This window comes from Manis pentadactyla, chromosome 5 (assembly GCF_030020395.1).
Source record: "Manis pentadactyla isolate mManPen7 chromosome 5, mManPen7.hap1, whole genome shotgun sequence".
NCBI classification, from domain to species: Eukaryota; Metazoa; Chordata; class Mammalia; order Pholidota; family Manidae; genus Manis; species Manis pentadactyla.
This window is the reverse complement of record NC_080023.1, coordinates 63,634,400-63,639,686: the sequence shown is the minus strand read 5'-3', so window position 1 is coordinate 63,639,686 and position 5,287 is coordinate 63,634,400. Positions and strand designations below refer to the sequence as shown.

At 38.6% G+C, this 5,287-nt stretch overlaps 1 pseudogene; it reads right to left on the bottom strand.

The window, feature by feature from the left end:
- Positions 1-4,763: 4,763 nt before the first annotated feature.
- On the bottom strand, positions 4,764-4,871 carry LOC130684009 (U5 spliceosomal RNA; annotated as a pseudogene).
- Positions 4,872-5,287: the final 416 nt, after the last annotated feature.

The following is a 5,287-nucleotide window of genomic DNA, read 5'->3' as shown; positions in this document are numbered from 1 at the left end:
ACAGCGAGAAGAAAGCAGGGGTTGCAGTACTAATATCAGACAAAATAGACCTCAAAACAAAGAAAGTAACAAGAGATAAAGAAGGACACTACATAATGATAAAGGGCTCAGTCCAACAAGAGGATATAACCATTCTAAATATATATGCACCCAACACAGGAGCAACAGCATATGTGAAACAAATACTAACAGAACTAAAGGGGGAAATAGACTGCAATGCATTCATTCTAGGAGACTTCAACACACCACTCACCCCAAAGGATAGATCCACTGGGCAGAAAATAAGTAAGGACACGGAAGCACTGAACAACACAGTAGAGCAGATGGACCTAATAGACATCTATAGAACTCTACATCCAAAAGCAACAGGATATACATTCTTCTCAAGTGCACATGGAACATTCTTCAGAATAGACCACATACTAGGCCACAAAAAGAGCCTCAGAAAATTCCAAAAGATTGAAATCCTACCAACCAAATTTTCAGATCACAAAGGCATAAAACTAGAAATAAACTGTACAAAGAAAGCAAAGAGGCTCACAAACACATGGAGGCTTAACAACACGCTCCTAAATAATCAATGGATCAATGACCAAATCAAAATGGAGATCCAGCAATATATGGAAACAAATGACAACAACAACACTACGCCCGAACTTCTGTGGGACGCAGCAAAAGCAGTCTTAAGAGGAAAGTATATAGCAATCCAAGCATATTTAAAAAAGGAAGAGCAATCCCAAATGAATGGTCTAATGTCACAATTATCAAAATTGGAAAAAGAAGAATAAATGAGGCCTAAGGTCAGCAGAAGGAGGGACATAATAAAGATCAGAGAAGAAATAAATAAAATTGAGAAGAATAAAACAATAGCAAAAATCAATGAAACCAAGAGCTGGTTCTTTGAGAAAATAAACAAAATAGATAAGCCTCTAGCCAGACTTATTAAGAAGAAAAGAGAGTCAACACAAATCAACAGTATCAGAAACGAGAAAGGAAAAATCACGACGGACCCCACAGAAACACAAAGAATTATTAGAGAATACTATGAAAACCTATATGCTAACAAGCTGGGAAACCTAGGAGAAATGGACAACTTCCTAGAAAAATACAACCTTCCACGATTGACCCAGAAGAAACAGAAAATCTAAACAGACCCATTAGCAGCAACGAAATTGAAATGGTAATCAAAAAACTACTAAAGAACAAAACCCCGGGCCAGATGGATTAACCTCAGAATTTTATCAGACATACAGGGAAGACATAATACCCATTCTCCTTAGAGTTTTCCAAAAAATAGAGGAGGAGGGGATACTCCCAAACTCATTCTATGAAGCTAACATCACCCTAATACCAAAAACAGGAAAAGACCCCACCAAAAAAGAAAACTACAGACCAATATCCCTGATGAACGTAGATGCAAAAATACTCAACAAAATATTAGCAAACCGAATTCAAAAATACATCAAAAGGATCATACAGCATGACCAAGTGGGATTCATCCCAGGGATGCAAGGATGGTACAACATTTGAAAGTCCATCAACATCATCCACCACATCAACAGAAAGAAAGACAAAAACCACATGATCATCTCCATAGATGCTGAAAAAGCATTTGACACAGTTCAACATCCATTCATGATAAAAACCCTCAGCAAAATGGGAATAGAGGGCAAGTACCTCAACATAATAAAGGCCATCTATGATAAACCCACAGCCAACATTATATTGAACAGCGAGAAGCTGAAAGCATTTCTTCTGAGATCGGGAACTGGACAGGGATGCCCACTCTCTCCACTGTTATTTAACATAGTACTGGAGGTCCTAGCCACGGCAATCAGACAAAACAAAGAAATACAAGGAATTCAGATTGGTAAAGAAGAAGTTAAACTCACTATTTGCAGATGACATGATACTGTACATAAAAAACCCTAAAGACTCCACCCCAAAACTACTAGAACTGATATTGGAATACAGCAAAGTTGCAGGATACAAAATCAACACACAGAAATCTGTGGCTTTCCTATACACTAACAATGAACCAACAGAAAGAGAAATCAGGAAAACAAGTCCATTCACAATTGCATCAAAAAAAATAAAATACCTAGGAATAAACCTAACCAAGGAAGTGAAAGACTTATACTCTGAAAACTACAAGTCACTCTTAAGAGAAATTAAAGGGGACACTAACAGATGGAAACTCATCCCATGCTCGTGGCTAGGAAGAATTAATATCGTCAAAATGGCCATCCTGCCCAAAGCAATATACAGATTTGATGCAATCCCTATAAACTACCAGCAACATTCTTCAAGGAACTGGAACAAATAATTCAAAAATTCATATGGAAACACCAAAGACCCCGAATAGCCAAAGCAATCCTGAGAAAGAAGAATAAAGTAGGGGGGATCTCACTCCCCAACTTCAAGCTCTACTATAGAGCCATAGTAATCAAGACAATTTGGTACTGGCACAAGAGCAGAGCCACAGACCAATGGAACAGACTAGAGAATCCAGACATTAACCCAGACATATATGGTCAATTAATATTTGATAAAGGAGCCATAGACATACAATGGCGAAATGACAGTCTCTTCAACAGATGGTGCTGGCAAAACTGGACAGCTACATGTAGGAGAATGAAACTGGACCATTGTCTAACCCCATATACAAAAGTAAACTCAAAATGGATCAAATACCTGAATTTAAGTCATGAAACCATTAAACTCTTGGAAGAAAACATAGGCAAAACCCTCTTAGACATAAACATGAGTGACCTCTTCTTGAACATATCTCCCCGGGCAAGGAAAACAACAGCAAAAATGAATAAGTGGGACTATATTAAGCTGAAAAGCTTCTGTACAGCAAAAGACACCATCAATAGAACAAAAAGGAACCCTACAGTATGGGAGAATATATTTGAAAATGACAGATCCGATAAAGGCTTGACGTCCAGAATATATAAAGAGCTCACACGTCTCAACAAAGAATAAACAAAAAACCCAATTAAAAAATGGGCAGAGGAACTGAACAAACAGTTCTCCAAAAAAGAAATACAGATGGCCAACAGACACATGAAAAGATGCTCCACATCGCTAATTATCAGAGAAATGCAAATTAAAACTACAATGAGATATCACCTCACACCAGTAAGGATGGCTGCCATCCAAAAGACAAACAACAACAAATGTTGGTGAGGCTGTGGAGAAAGGGGAACCCTCCTACACTGCTGGTGGGAATGTAAACTTGTTCAACCATTGTGGAAAGCAGTATGGAGGTACATCAAAATGCTCAAAACAGACCTACCGTTTGACCCAGGAATTGCACTCCTAGAAATTTACCCTAAGAATGCAGCAATCAAGTATGAGAAAGATCAGTGCACCCCTATGTTTATCGCAGCACTATTTTCAATAGCCAAGAATTGGAAGCAACCTAAATGTCCATCGATAGATGAATGGATAAAGAAGAAGTGGTACATATACACAATGGAATACTACTCAGGCATGAGAAAAGGGCAAATCCTACCATTTGCAGCAACATGGATGGAGCTGGAGGGTATTATGCTCAGGGAAACAATCCAAGCGGAGAAGGAAAAACACCAAATGATTTCACTTATCTGTGGAATATAAGAACAAAGGAAAAACTGAAGGAACAAAACAGCAGCAGAATCACAGAACTCAAGAATGGTCTAACAGGTACCAAAGGGAAAGGGACTGGGGATGATGGGTGGGTAGGGAGGGATAAGGGGGGGGTAGAAGTAGGAGGGTATTAAAAGGCTTAGAACCTCACCCCCCCTGTTCTGAGAGAAATCTTCTGCATACGTGGATGTTTTATTGCCCTTGTCTAGCTTGGATTAACACATAGTCTACAGGCACACAGCTGATCATCTACATTTGCTGTCTTACAACACCAAACTATGTTTTCTACCTTTATCTTGTATCTACCCACCACTTCAGCATTTTATTAAAAATAATAATAATAAAGAGAGAAATGTGGTATCCACATATAAATCAAGTATAAAAATCAAATGAGTATTCATATTTGAACTGAGTGTTTATAGTTCATAATGCATGAGCAAAACCGAAGGTTTCTGTGATGGCTGCCCTTGGACTGTTCACCATGTAAGAACTTATTCACTATGTAAGAATTTGTTCTCCATGTAAGAACTTGTTTGTTATGCCTCAGAAGATTGGAGACTGACGAAAATTAGGCTTGGATTGGATTAATGATTGTGCCTTGAGCATTGACTCCCCTATACAGAATTTTATTGTTGTTAACAACCATTTGATCAATAAATATGAGAGATGCCCTCACACACACACACACAAAAAAATTACACACTTCCAATGGTAAAATAATAAGTAACCGGGATGTAATGAATGTAGTCAAGATATTGTAACAGCTTGGTATGGTGATAGCTGGTACCTAGAATTGTCATGTATATAAATGTTGAATCACTATGTTGTACACCTGAAACTAATGTAATGTAATACTGTGTGTCAACTACCCTTCAATAAAAAATAAAAAAAAAGAAAAGGAACAGATAGCAGGGATGCTTGAGCATAAGGAAGGCCATGTGAGGTCACAGCAAGGAGGTGGCCATCTGCAAGGCAGGGAGAGATGCCTCAGGAGAAACCAAATCCCCAACCCCTTTATCTTGGATTCCCACCCTGTAGAACTGTGGGAAAATAAACTTCTGTTAAGTCACCCAGCTTGAGCTCTTTTGTTACGGTAGCCCTAGAAGGCCAATGCAGACAGCATATAGGTTGGTCTTAAGGCTTCAAAAAATTAGCTAGGAACTCAAAGTTGTTTCTCCCCACACAAATATTTAGTAAAAGATGAAAGATTTATACGATCTGAAGAGAAACCAGAATATAGTTTGGGTTTTTTATTTATTTGTTTGTTTGTTCAGTTAGTTATCATTAATCTACAATTACATGAAGAACATTATGCTTACTAGGCTCCTCTTTTCACCAAGTCCCCCCTGCAAACCCCATTACAGTCACTGTCCATCAGTGTAGTGAGATGCTATACAATCACTACTTGTCGTCTCTGTGTTGCACAGCCCTCCCCATGGCTCTCCCACATTATACGTGCTAATCTTAATGCCCCCTTTCTTTTTCCACACCCTTATTCCTCCCTTCTCACCCATCCTCCCCAGTCCCTTTCCCTTTGGTAACTGTTAGTCCATTCTTGGATTCTGTGATTCTACTGCTGTTTTGTTCCTTCAGTTTTTCTTTGTTCTTATACTCCACATATGAGTGGAATCATTTGGTACTTGTCTTTCTCCGC